The sequence below is a fragment of the Brassica oleracea genome, chromosome C5 (assembly GCF_000695525.1).
Source record: "Brassica oleracea var. oleracea cultivar TO1000 chromosome C5, BOL, whole genome shotgun sequence".
In the NCBI taxonomy this organism is placed as follows: domain Eukaryota; kingdom Viridiplantae; phylum Streptophyta; class Magnoliopsida; order Brassicales; family Brassicaceae; genus Brassica; species Brassica oleracea.
In genome coordinates this window covers 7,429,748-7,443,675 of record NC_027752.1, presented here as the reverse complement: position 1 = coordinate 7,443,675, position 13,928 = coordinate 7,429,748, and positions in this window count along the sequence as shown.

Sequence of the window (13,928 nt, the reverse complement as noted above, 5' to 3'; positions counted from 1 at the left end):
CATCTAAGTTTGGGGTTTGAGTTTAGGGTTTACCATTTGAGTTTTAGGTCTAGGATTTGGGTTTAGGGTATAGGTTTTGGGTTTAAGATTTACGGTTTGGGTTTAGGATTTACCGTTTGGACTTATAGTTAATGTTTTGGGTTTAGGATATATAATTTGGGTTTAAGGTTTACGGTTTGGGTTTAGGGTCTAGGACTTGGGTTTATGGTATATAGTTTAGGTTTATAGTCTAGTTTATGGGTTCAGGGTATATAATTTGGGTTTAGGGTCTAGGATTAGGGTTTAGGGTATAGAGTTTGGGTTTAGGGGTTTGGATTTGAGTTTAGAATTTAGGGTATAGGGTTTACAATTTAAGATTTAGGGTTTAGGGTTTAGCTGAAAGCGTTAGCGTCGTTAAAATTATCGTTTTTATTTTTTGTAACTATTTTTTATTTAATTTAATATTTTTTAATTAATAATTTATGTGCCACTTTGATTTGTCATAAAGGGTGAGGTTAATCTAAAAGTTCACCCTCTGTCCTATTGTATTGCTAGATATGACTTGGTCAGAATACCATAGGGTGAAAGATTAAATTAATACTATTTTATTTGATAGAAACACATACAGCCACGTACCCTAAATTCTAGTCATTAAACCCTAATCCAAATATACCCTAAACCTAAATAAATAGATTAAGCTAAACCCCAGTCAAGGAAGTATAAACCCAAATAAAGTGTATATAATATGGTTTACTATACCCAAACCTTTACTTAGTAAATCTAAACCCTAGGTAGAAACCTATAAACCCAAATACAATCTATAAATTGTTTTCCAATATTAAACACTTGAAAGCACATTTACTTGGTTAGCATGTTGCATATCTTATATTCCATATAGTCTAAGTAGTATAGTAAACAAATGTTCCAAATAATCAAATTTGTCCAACACTCGAAAAATGAATTTCATATTACAATCAATCACACAAAATGACAAAGAAAAGATCTATCAAATTTAAAAACATTACATATTATTACATTTTTAAAGAGTAATATAGAAATATGTCTCAAATAGTATGATAACTGTACATAGGTAGCTATACTTAAGAATATATACTATACTATTAATTTCACCAAATATAGTATAGACGGCGAGCTCATCTTCTTCAATTCTTTTCTTTTAGACAAGCTGATACACATTCATTTCGTTCACCATCATTATTCTTTACTACCATATAGAGATCGTCTTCCTCTCCTCTCTTTTTCCTGACACGATGATGCTTTTACCTACTCGCCGTTGTTGTTCTTCACCACTGGATCTGTAAAATAAAAACAGAAACGAAAACAGAGTATGTAAATAAAAGCATGATTGTGAGAATCAATTGATTTAAAAAAAATGAGAAAAAATGAAAGAGTTGTTGTGTGTGCTCACCGTCTACGCTTTCATCTTTGTCTTTTCTTCACCACTGGATCTTTAAAACAAAAACAGAAACGAAAATAGAGTATGAAAACAAAAGCATGATTCTGAGAATCAATAGATTATTTTTAAAAAAGGAAAAGAAATGAAAGAATTGTTGTGTGCGCTTTACCGTCTATGACTTCATCGTTGTCTTTTCTTTAGAACAATTGATTGTTCTTTTGGTGAAGTATCGAAAGAGAAGAATTATGTGACAGGAAAACATGTATGATTTTGTTGATAATCTGAAAAAGAAAGAGAGATGGTGGAGTAGAGTTTTTTATAAGATGATGGATTAGAAGATGTGGCTAAGAGTTTTTTATATATTTTTTAATTATTTTTGTTAGTAGGTTTTACCGGTTGGTTGAGAAAGATAATATGACAATAATTTATAATGTGTATAGTGTATATTGAAAAAACACGATTTTTAGGTTGTGGGTGAATTATAATTTGTTGGATGGATTTATGATGCAATTCCCATTCTTTTTAAATATTTTTTTCTCATAAGAAGGCGCGTGGATTTTACGCTCTGTATTGTCGGAATCTAGATCTTGGTTCAGGTCAGTTATCAGACACGAAAGCGAAGTACAGTCTTCAGTCAATCTTCGCCGTTGATTTTAGGGCTTTAAGACAATGAGTACGTTGTGCATCGATGCGTTAACATCCGTCCGATCGTTAACTGGAGGATTTAGTTTTCTTTTTTTTTTCACACTGACTGAAATTAATTAGGTAGGTGAAAGATTATTCTTATGGTAAGAAACTAATTAACTTTGACATGAGGAACTAATTAATATTTAGTCAAACCTTATCCATGTTAATTCAAGTATTTATAGAAATTAATGATCTTTTTACCTTATCGAGTGTATTTGGACTAACTATATACAATTAAATTCTCATCGTAATTATCTTTTTACGGGATTCAGTGTACATATTATCAGATATGGATATGGCTAAACTATTTTATAATTAGGATAAAATGGAAATATGTAACTAATTTATTTTTTTGTAACGCACAGTGTGTATAATCGTAAGCAATACATGTATACTTTTGGGGATATGTTTATTTACGTGAAAGATAAACTATGTGTGTGTCGATTAATATCTAGCTGTCAATTAAACATCAAAATATATAGGAGGCATCTTTCGTTCAATTTTAAAATGGAATAAAAACTCGTATCTGTCTTCTGAGAATCGATTCTAGAGAACTTTTTGCACGCACACATGAAACAGTACTTTGGCGACCTGATTCAACGTATCGTACTAAATTATTTTCGCATTTGTTCGATTAGGTAAGATTCCAAAACCTTTACAAAAGAGCTTATCTTATCTTCGCAGAAGGGAGACGTATAGCAAGATACGGTGCATCCTACCGTATGTTGATAGTTCCTGTAGAGGAAAAACAAGAAGAGCTGCGAGAGGATACAGCCGATGCCTTTTCGAGCGGGGCTATATGTGACGAATTTACGTGTATTTTTTTTTTGTATTTACGTGTATTGAATGGTGTGCAACCCTCCAATCGGATAAATCCATTTTAAAAATATCCAAGGGATTACTGAGAGATGAATTTGTCTAGAGTTCGTGAATTTTAACAAGAGATGTTTGGACTATAATAAACAAGAGGTAAAAAAAAGAGAGGTATAAATAAAAGCACTAGCAATTGATATTATGTAGACTGTCAGAATTATATGAGTTCGACAATCTATTTCCCCACAAAAACTATCATATAGCATCAGATCCTAACCGAATTATGATATTGTCTTAAATGTCCATGATTTAAAAGTTATAAACTTATTTCTCCACAAATTAACAATTTCAAATCTATTTCTCTCTAAATAGAGATTTCTAAATTTAATTATCCATAGAGCTTGTTTTTATTGGTTTACTATTAACCAAATAATTTTAAACTTTTAAACCAAACCAAAATTCATTTTTTATCAGAAAAAACATTTTTTTATTGAAATTTTAATTTTAATAGAAATAAAAATTATTCTTGTTAACTCAAACGTCGTCGCCATTGCTTGAATCAGTCAACGTCATCGTCTTTCTTGTTCCTTGCTGGAATTTAGTTATAGAAGACGAACAACAATACAAATTAATTCATTAGCTATTGCTCTCAGAAGTTGAAACATTTTAAATTATTAAGCCATGAATATCACGATGGTTTGTTCTTCTTCGCCGAACTTCTATCACCGTTGATTTGACCATTGCAATATCATCACTTCGCTTCCCATGACTACTCATCTCAATTTCAATTTGTTATCTCTTTGGACGTCTCAACTTGTTGCAGTCACAAGACTCACAACTCACTCCTACCTACATCTTCATTATCTATGAAATTTTCGATTCATGGCGTCTCAGGCCACCGCGTCTCTCCCGTAACAAAACAATCAGCCACCACAACCTTTGGATGCATAATTCCAGAATCAGCCAATCAATATCGCTCTTACTCAATCAAATAAGAAATCAAATGCGGCCAGAATCAACTTTTTTATTTTTATCAAAAACATAAATAATTTTCTGATAAAAATTGATTTTGGTTTGGTTTAGCCAGTTTAAAATGACTTGGTTGATAATAAACCAATTAAAACCAAGGTTTTTTGGGTAATTAATTTTCGAATTATCGGTTCAGAGAGAAATAGATTTAAAATTCTTAGGGCGGGTTATTGGTAAGTGAATTCTCATGAACTTTGAAAATTTTGATATTCCATTGTTATTGGTTCTTGGATTTCAAAAATCTTAGTAGAATCCATTGTTATTGGTTTAAGAATTTTCAAAATCCATGTAAATCTCTTGTTATTCAAAAAGTCTAGTTATTATTGAATCTATAATTCTAACTAAATCTACTGTTATTGGGAAATGAATTCTATCATTTTTTTTTCTCATAAGACTCAACTTTCAAAATATCATGTGTATCCATGTGATTTTCAAAATCCACGTGATAAAAAACTAGAAAACAAAATAATTTTTTTTTTGTCGACGCCCATCTTCTAAGATCAAGTGGTAGTCAGGTTTGAGTCGTTCCGAAGAGACGCTCTGTCCGGCTGGGTCTGATCTATATGGGAAAAGAGAACACCGCTACATCTTGCATCCTTGGAGAGAGAATCTGCACGAGAATTTCTTGTCCTCGGCCGATACTGAACTCCAAGAAGCCGCCTCGTAGAAGTCGGAAGGAAACTAACTCGGAGGCAAAGGCCGGCCAGTCAGTAGTGTTAGCAATCATGTCCACCAGGTCGGAACAGCCTGTCTCGATATGAATCACAGTGTACTGTAACTCTTGTAAACATGACATCTCCCATATGAGTCATTCCATCTCTGCATGGAGGGCTGATAGGCTTTTCCTGCAACCCTGTAGTTCAAATCTTTCGACTCCCATTTGACCATTGTAGAACCACCATAAGCCACTAACCGTGCTATTATCGATCCATGATGCATCGATCTAGCATGTCGGACGTTGGGGGTCCACAGGAAGAGTCGAAACCAGCGACGGAGCAGGATGTTGCTCCTCTTCTTCTCCCTCCTCAAGTAAATTCGCTTTCCTCTAACATTCAGCTTCAAGGGAAGCTAGCTAGCTGGAGGGTATCCAATGGTGAGATATCCTTACCATCGAAAAATTTATCATTGCGAGCCTTCTAAATGTACCATAAGATCCATGGAAAAGTCTCAATAAGTGGTTCCATAGAGGTCACGTTTCACTTCTTCCAAAAAAGGAAGTTCATGTTTTGATAAACAAAAGTACTCGGGAAGTAACCCGGAAGGGACGGATAGTCCGATAAAGCCCACACCTGGAGAGCCGGGGGGGCATTCAAAGAGGAGGTGATTAATGGTTTTCTCAGGGTCACCGCATCTAGGACAGCTCCTATTGGTGCCCAAGTGTCTATAGGCAAGTCTTTCGGCTGTAGCAATACATCCTGTCAAAGCTTGCCACATAAAGTGTTTCATCTTCCTAGGGGCGGGGATACTCCACACATGGCTCTGTAAACCAGTGATACTCGGTTGTACAATCTGGGCTTCGTCATCACACAATTTAGTCTTCTGTAAACATTGATATCCTGATTTTACCGAGTAAACGCCCGACTTTGTAAAGTTCCACGCGTACCCATCCATAGACCATGTATTACTTGCTCGTAGTTTGAGTATTAACGGGATATCCTCAGGATGAAAGTAGTCTAGTAACAGGTTAGTATCCCAATCCCTTCTATCACGCTTAATGAAGGAGTGGACAAGGAGCTTTTGGTGTCAATGAGTAACTCGATCAGATGGTCTCGGCGGGCGAGCCTCAATGTCCGGGATCCAAGGCTCGGACCAAACACATGTGTTTTGTCCTGCTCCAATAGTCTTTCGTATGCCCGATTTGAGGAGTGGTTTTGCTGCCATAATACTACGCCAGCCATATGAGGGTGAGTAGACCTTCCGATCTTCCAAGGGGCTTGATCGATTATAGTACCGTCCTCTCAAGACTCGGGCAAGCAGAGAGTTTGGAAACTGGATCAATCTCCAAAGTTGTTTTGCTAATAGGGCAATATTAAAGTCATGTAAGTCCAAAAAGCCAAGTCCACCTTGATCATGTGGAACGCATATCTTGTCCCATGCAATCCAGTGTAACCCTAGATTGTTTTGGCTCGAGCTCCACCAAAAGTTTGAGATATCACTCTTTAGTTTCTCCACAATGCCTTGTGGAATCAAGTAGCACGACATACTGTATGTTGGCACAGCTTGCGCCACAAATTTTATTTGAACCACTTTACCCCCTTTCGAGAGTAATCTAGCCGACCACGAGGTGACACATCCATTGATACGGTCTTGTACGTAACAGAAAACTTTCATCTTAGAGACACAAATTTGCTCCGGGAGTCCGAGGTATTTGCCCATCCCACCTTCAGTATGAATCCCAAGAACGCCTTTTATATTCTGATTTATGTTTTGGTCGACCTTATTTCCAAAAATGATGGAGGATTTTGTCGCATTTAGTTGATGTCCCAAAGCTTTTCTATATGAGTCCAAGATGTCTAAAATTTCCTTGCACTGTGTCACTTCTGCTTTACAGAAAATAGGCTGTCGTCTGCAAAGAGAAGGTGAGATATCCGGGGGCTGGCCCGAGCGACACGTAGTCCTAAGATGCGCTTCTCATCCTCCGCTCCTTTAAGGAGGAAGATCAGAGCTTCAGTGCACAAAATGAAAAGGAACGGGGATAATGGGTCTCTCTGCCTCAAACCTCTCGTGGGTATAATTTTGCCCCTGGGTTCTCCATTAATGATCACTTGATATGAGACCGATGTAACATAAAACATAAGAAGATCAACCAACTTTTCTGCAAACCCCAAACGTAGCATCAAGGTCCGGATAAAACTCCATTCCACCCTGTCGTACGCTTTGCTCATGTCCGTCTTGATAGCCATAAATTCTTCTCTAGCTCTGGTGTTTGTCCGGAGGGCGTGGAAGTTCTCTTGCGCAAGTAAAATATTATCTGTGATCAACCGTCTTGCCACAAAGGCAGATTGAGTCTCTGAAATCAGCTCAGGGAGAACTCTCTTAAGTCTTTTAGATAGCAGTTTCGATATGATCTTGTAACTAACGTTACAGAGGCTAATACGTCTGAACTCCTTCATTTCTCTCGGTCTTTCCTTCTTTGGGATCAAGCAAATGTTGGTCTGATTCAGTCTCGGGTCAAAGTTCCCACCATTGAAGAAGTCTTAAACTAGTCTGATGATATCTCTTTGCATAACATGCCAAAATCTCTGAAAAAGTCTACTCGTCATACCATCTGGGCCTGGAGATTTATCCGGGTTAATATCAAATAAAGCTTTTTTGATTTCTTGCTCCGTCGGTTCTGCTATCAGAGTGTCATTTGTTGAAGCTGAAACTTTATTTTTTATGAAGCACAAAGAGGCGTCCATATCTGTAGGTATAGAGGTAGAGAAGAGATCTTGGAAATGTTCGACAGCCACCGTTTCTATTCCACGATCACTCTCTACCATCCTGCCCTCTTTGTCCTTGATACAAATGACCTGATTCCTAGCTCGTCTTTGCTTTGTGATACCATGATGGAATTTTGTATTTCTATCACCGGCTCGATGCCATTGTGTTCTACTTTTTTGTTGCCAGTACTCGTCCTCTTCCCTGAAAGCGGTGATAAGTTGACGTCGTAGATCTTCTAGCTCCTCCAAAGTAATATGGTCATCTTCCTGGGCTACATCAATTTTATTTTTCAGCTCTTCAATAAGTCTTGCTGAATTTGTCGGATTGTTCTTTCGCCAAGAAATTATGTTTCATCGGCAGGAGGCTACTTTATGGTGAAAGTCCATATCATGGGTTTCACTGAAAGGGCCCCAACCTGAAACAATTGCCTCCTTAAATCCGGGTTTCCCCATACATCTTTTGTCAAATCTAGAACTCTTCTTCGATCTTCAGTATACGGATTGTATACATGCTAACACTGGTCGGTGGTCTGATCCCCAAAGCTGTAAGAACTCCACATTTGTGGCCGGGAAGAGTGAGTGACATTCTTCATTCGCCACGGCTCTGTCTAATTTACATTTGATTTTTCCGGATCGTCTCCTTCCCTCCCACGAAAATGAGTTTCCCTTATATGGAAAAGCAAGCATCCCACAATTATCCAGCATGGTGCAGAAAGGGAGGAAAGAATTTTCCGGTCTCCTCCTTCCTCCTCTCTTTTCATGCTTTCCCGTAATCTCGTTGAAGTCACCAATCATAAACCAAGCTTGGCTCCGGTTTAAACTCATTCGTGTTAGTCGCTCCCAAACCAAATCACGATTTCTTATAACCGGATCACCATAAACAAAGGTCATATAGATAACATGTCCTTCAAAAGTAGATTCAATATCAATCATGTGCTCATCCGCATACAAAATAGAAACAACAGGATCATCCATATAAAAAAGAGCTAAACCACCACTGCGACCACGTGGATCGACGGTGTAGACTCGATCATAACCATAAGAACCTTGCACATCTTGCAAAAAAGATCGATTGTTATTGTCTCCGATAAAAATAAAAACCTAGGTAGAAAACAGTGATGAAGTTCTTGAAGATGTTCCTTTGTCAATGGAGCTCCAGCTCCTTGACAATTCCAAGCAATAGTATTCATCACGGGACTTTCGGTGGCCTTCTGCTTGCCATTTTAGAGTTGGTGTTCTTTGGTAATACTACCTCTTGGGCTTTTCTCTTATTAGCTGAGAGAGATGGGCCTGGCTGTTTTAGTTTTGATCCATTTGGCCCAGTGCCTGTTGTGAGGGATTTTGGAGAGCCAAGCCCAACTTTGAGTTTACGTTGTCTTAGTGAAACTCCAAAGGTCGAACGACTACGCGACCCTCTTTTCTTCTTCATCGACGCCAAAGAACCTGAGAAACGATCTGATGAAGAACTTGCCCCTTTCGTAGGAGTCTTGTTCTTTGAGTCGACAGTGGATTCAACCACCTTGCCAGAGCCAGAGCCGTCTGTGATTTCTAGAGTTGCTCCTCCATCAGCCCTTTTGATTCCAGAATTGTTGATTTGGAGGTGCTTCTCGTTCTCAATCCGTAGCTCCTCGCCAAGTAAACCATCCTCCTCCATCAAATCAATATCTTCTTCTCCAAAATCATTGCCATATACATCCGCAAAGTCATTCCCATCATCCAACCAGTCTTCTTCTTCTAGGATTCTCTCAGTGAGTGGTAAGGTACTGTTGTTTAAAGTCTGTGGGGGCGCTTTTGAGTTCATCGCTTCTTCAGTCATAGAACCCTCCTCTTCTAGTGTCATGTCATACCAACTTTTAGAAGGTTTCCTTGATTGATGAATCTTTGGCAAGTGTGATAGGTAGATCGACAGAAGGTGGGTGTGAAGGAGCTTCAAAGTTTAAGCTTTTCCTAGCAGAACTTCCCTCATCTGAAACCTCATCTTCATCTAAATTTTTTTTTTTAGTTTCAGGTCTGTGGAGGCTTTCTTTTGGAGGTTTAGCCTGAAGGGTCTGTCTCCGGTGAGTTCTGGAGAAATCGTAGCTTGTCTTGCTGGTACAGCAGCGGGAATGGGCTCTGATTGTCGGTCTTTCTAGGTGAGATTTCCCTGTCCTTTCCTTTGTCTCTCTCCCTGCGTGATGCCTCCCTTTGTTTAGTTGAGATAAAAGACTCATCATATCTTCGTTTATTATAGGAGTCACGGATAGGTGGATCCCTTTGACGATCAACATGTTTGCTATCATGTCGGTGATCATATTTGGAGGATGGGCGAGGGTCAACTCGTGGATCATGCCGAGAGTCAATGCGTTTCCAAACGCTATCTCGGGTGTCCTCGTGAGTGTCCTCCCCATTGCGTCTGTCCTTGAATGGTTGAGGTAATGAGCGCTTAGAGGTTTCTCCCTTTCTTTGAGCATCAACTCTGTTAAAACTTGGATGGTCCCTATCTTCCTCCAGTCTTGAGCTTTTCTCTGTTCTTTCAGTTTCAGAGAGTTGTGGGCAAGACTCCACCTCATGAGAAACATGGCGACAGTGCCTGCAGTAGCGGTGGAGGTTAGAGTAAACAAGCTTTACCGGGACGATCTCACCTGTGGACAGCTGGGCGCGGAGGGCAAATCTAAGAGGGCGATCCATGTTTATTTCAACTTGGACTTTAGCAGCTCTAGCATCAATAAGCCCCACATTGCCAAGCCTTTTGCCCAGAGAATCGAAAATAGGATCCATCCAGAAGTGTGTTGGGATGCCGCTGACACAGATCCATAAAGTCATGGTATTAGGAAAGGTGTCGCCGACATGAGGAATCCACCGTTCCAAAGCAAAAGCCCATTTGTTGAAATGGCATGGCCTCTTGTTTAAGACTTTAACGAGGTCAGCCTCTGACTCAAATCAAACTGGAATCTGTGGTTGCCTAGATCCAGTCCTCTTACCTTTCCTTCCACATCCCAAATGTTAGGTCAAGGGAGTAGAGAGATGAGAGCCTCGACGTTGCGCCGTTCCGTGTTGAAGATTCTCCCTACCAGATTGAGTTTGAATTGAGCAATCAGCTCAGAGTTATCGACGTTTGGTAAGATGACAAGGTCATCATCTTCTTCATCCTGTTCTTGTGTTGAGTTCCCATGTAGATTTGAGACGCGCGTTGCAGACATCGTTTTGAGAAAGCTTGAGAGCGGACTTGAGAGAACATGCAGAGACAAGAACTTGTGACAAAGTTATCACAGAAAGACCAAAGAAGAAACCAGAAGCCGCACACCAAAGAGACGTCCTTTCTAGGAGCTTGGACCTAGATAAGGAGAGGAAGATCTAATATTCTAGTATAGTTGCAACAATGAAAGGATAAGAGTTGTCAAGAGTTTGATGGGCAGACATTGCAGATCTATTACAAGCTCTCCAGAAACTGGTAAAGAGTAGCACACAGGAGGAATCAGTGGTTCAGGGGGTTCTCGGATCTGCACTCATCAGAAGCAAAGACCTCGCCATGACGGAGCTGTACAATGTCCGTACCGTTGTCGCTGTTGAGGGGGCGAGAATTTACAGAATAACAAAATAATTATTCTACCAAATATCTATTGCACCTTAAATTCATATATGTCCAAAACTATAATTCATTACATTTATATACTTTTACATTTTTAAAACATATAATTATTTTTATAAATATTATCATTTTTGAATGTAAATATTAATAATTACATTTTGAAATATTAACAAATTTTATTATAATTGTTTGAAAAACAAGTTTCAAAAAGCATTTTCAAATTTTAAAAAGAAAATTCAAAAAAAATATTTTGAAAAATTGATTTTTTTATTAAAATTATATAAAATTCCGAATTTGAAAACATGTAATCCGAAATTATAAAAGAAACATTTTTTTAATAACTTATATATCTATAAAGCAAAGGGTAAAATAGTTTTTTGACCTTTTAATATTTTTTAGTCATTTTCCTCTTTGAATGTTCTTTTTGTGACAAAAACTTAAAAATAGTTATTTAATAAAATTGTCCAATTTTGTATGTATCACTATTATTTTTTTTTTAATTAAAAAGAAAAAAAATAATCAGGCTATATGATTTAGAAAATATATAAATTATATATTTACTTTACAAAATGAATAATTGAAAAGAGGTAATAATATTTTGTTTAAGAAAGAAGAGATAATACAAATTCACGAAAATCTATTCCAATCTAAAAAAGTTATGATCAAATTTCATAAGTCACGTTTAAAAATATATCAATTCTTAAAATTCAAAAACTCTACACAAATTCATCTCCCAATAATAATTTGTGGAGAATTAAGTTTATAATTTTTAAATCATGGACATTTAGGACGAGGTCATACTTCGATGGGGATCTGATGCTATATGATAGTTCTCGTGGGGAAATAGATCGTCGACCCGAATTATATACATTGACTTATGAAATTTGATTTTCATGAATTTGTATTACCTCTTTTCTATCATTTTATTATAAAGTAGATATATATTTTATTTATTTTCTAAATCGTATATCATGATTATATATTTATTTCTTTCAAATTAAAAAAAAAATAATAGTGATACATACAAAATTGAACAATTTTCTTAAGGAGAATTTCCCAAATATGACTCACAACTTGATTTTAAATACAAACTATACCCAAACTTGAATCAAATGCAAAACTAAACTAAAAGCCTTGTGAAAATACCACCAAACAAAAAACAGAAATCATTTTTACGAATATAGCCCGAGTAAGTCGTCTGAGATGCTAGAAGTCTTATAGACGACTTCAAAGTAAGTCTTCTCGCGTAGCTGATCTTAAAAATATTTTATAAATTTTTTTAAAAATATTTTGATAAGCGAAAAATTAAAATCATGTAATTATAAACGGTTTTAAGTGATATAAATTAAAATATAACAAAAATGAATTGTTTTCGACATAGATGAGTGTAGGTAGTGAATCATGGTATTCTTTGGTCTAGGGTTTGGCAACATATGTTGTAATATTTTATGTATTCTTAGAGTTAGACTTTGGAAAACTTGAACATTTTTTAAAAAAAAAAATTTTACCTGTAAGTGTTTATTTTTGTGTATAGTAAACACTTTTGAAGTTTAATTTGGTTTTATGAAGTGTTTAGTTAGTTAATTAAGTTTAGAGGTTATGTCTGGTGAATAATTTTAGCTGGACGACTTACATATTCCCGCCTAAAATTTTGAGAAAATGACTAGGATAGCACTAAAAAAGTTTTTGTCACAAATATAGCCAATAAGAATAAAAATGACCAAAATAGCACTTAATGTTTTATCAAAAGAGATAAATATACAATTATACCCCAATGGTAAATTAATTTAGACATTAGGGTTTAGAGTTAAGGGGTGGGGTTTAGGATTTAGGGTTTAGGGTTTAGGGTTTAGGGTTTAGGGTTTAGTGTTTAGAGTTTAGAGTTTAGGGGTGAGGTTTAGGGGTGGGGTTTAGGGTTTAGGGTTTAGAGTTAAGGGGTGGGGTTTAGGATTTAGGGTTTAGGGTTTAGGGTTTAGGGTTTAGGGTTTAGTGTTTAGAGTTTAGAGTTTAGGGGTGAGGTTTAGGGGTGGGGTTTAGGGTTTAGGGTTTAGAGTTAAGGGGTGGGGTTTAGGATTTAGGGTTTAGGGTTTAGGGTTTAGGGTTTAGGGTTTAGTGTTTAGAGTTTAGAGTTTAGGGGTGAGGTTTAGGGGTGGGGTTTAGGGTTTAGGGTTTAGAGTTAAGGGGTGGGGTTTAGGATTTAGGGTTTAGGGTTTAGGGTTTAGGGTTTAGGGTTTAGTGTTTAGAGTTTAGAGTTTAGGGGTGAGGTTTAGGGGTGGGGTTTAGGGTTTAGGGTTTAGAGTTAAGGGGTGGGGTTTAGGATTTAGGGTTTAGGGTTTAGGTTTTAGGGTTTAGGGTTTAGAGTTTAGGTTTTAGGGTTTAGAGTTGGGGAGTGGGGTTTTGGAATAAGATTTCAAATTTTGAAAAATAAAAAAAAATTTCAATTTTTCGAAAAATAAAATGCTATTTTGGCCATTTTAGTTTTTGAGGGTTATTTTTTTGACATAAACTTAGAAATGTGCTATTTTGGAGATTTGACCTAAAATGTTTTAAAATTATTTTCCCGCTTAAATTATTTAAACTAAACAACTTAATTGTAAGTCGTCCGGAAAGTCCTTTATTTTATTTTCCCGCTAAAAATATTTTAATTGCCCGCTAAAAATATTAAAGTCTTCTGGGCGACTTACAAGTAAGTCGTCTAGGAAGTCGTCTGAATCAAAAATATTTTAACTTAATTGGATTTTTTGTCTCCTTAAATAAAGAAAAAATTACGCATTCTCTCTCCTACTCTCAAATGGCTGCAACAAAAATATAATGTTCATCATTCTAAAACTCTTCAACCTCTCTCTAATCTCTTTGAACTTATAAACACTAAGTTTTATATCAATTTATTGTTTTTGTTTCATGTCTTTCTCACTAATTTATCTTGTTTTTGCAGGTTTTTCATCACATGATTTTCATTTTCCACTCATTTAAAGGTAGATCTATCAATTTTAGATATGTATTTTTGTGTGTT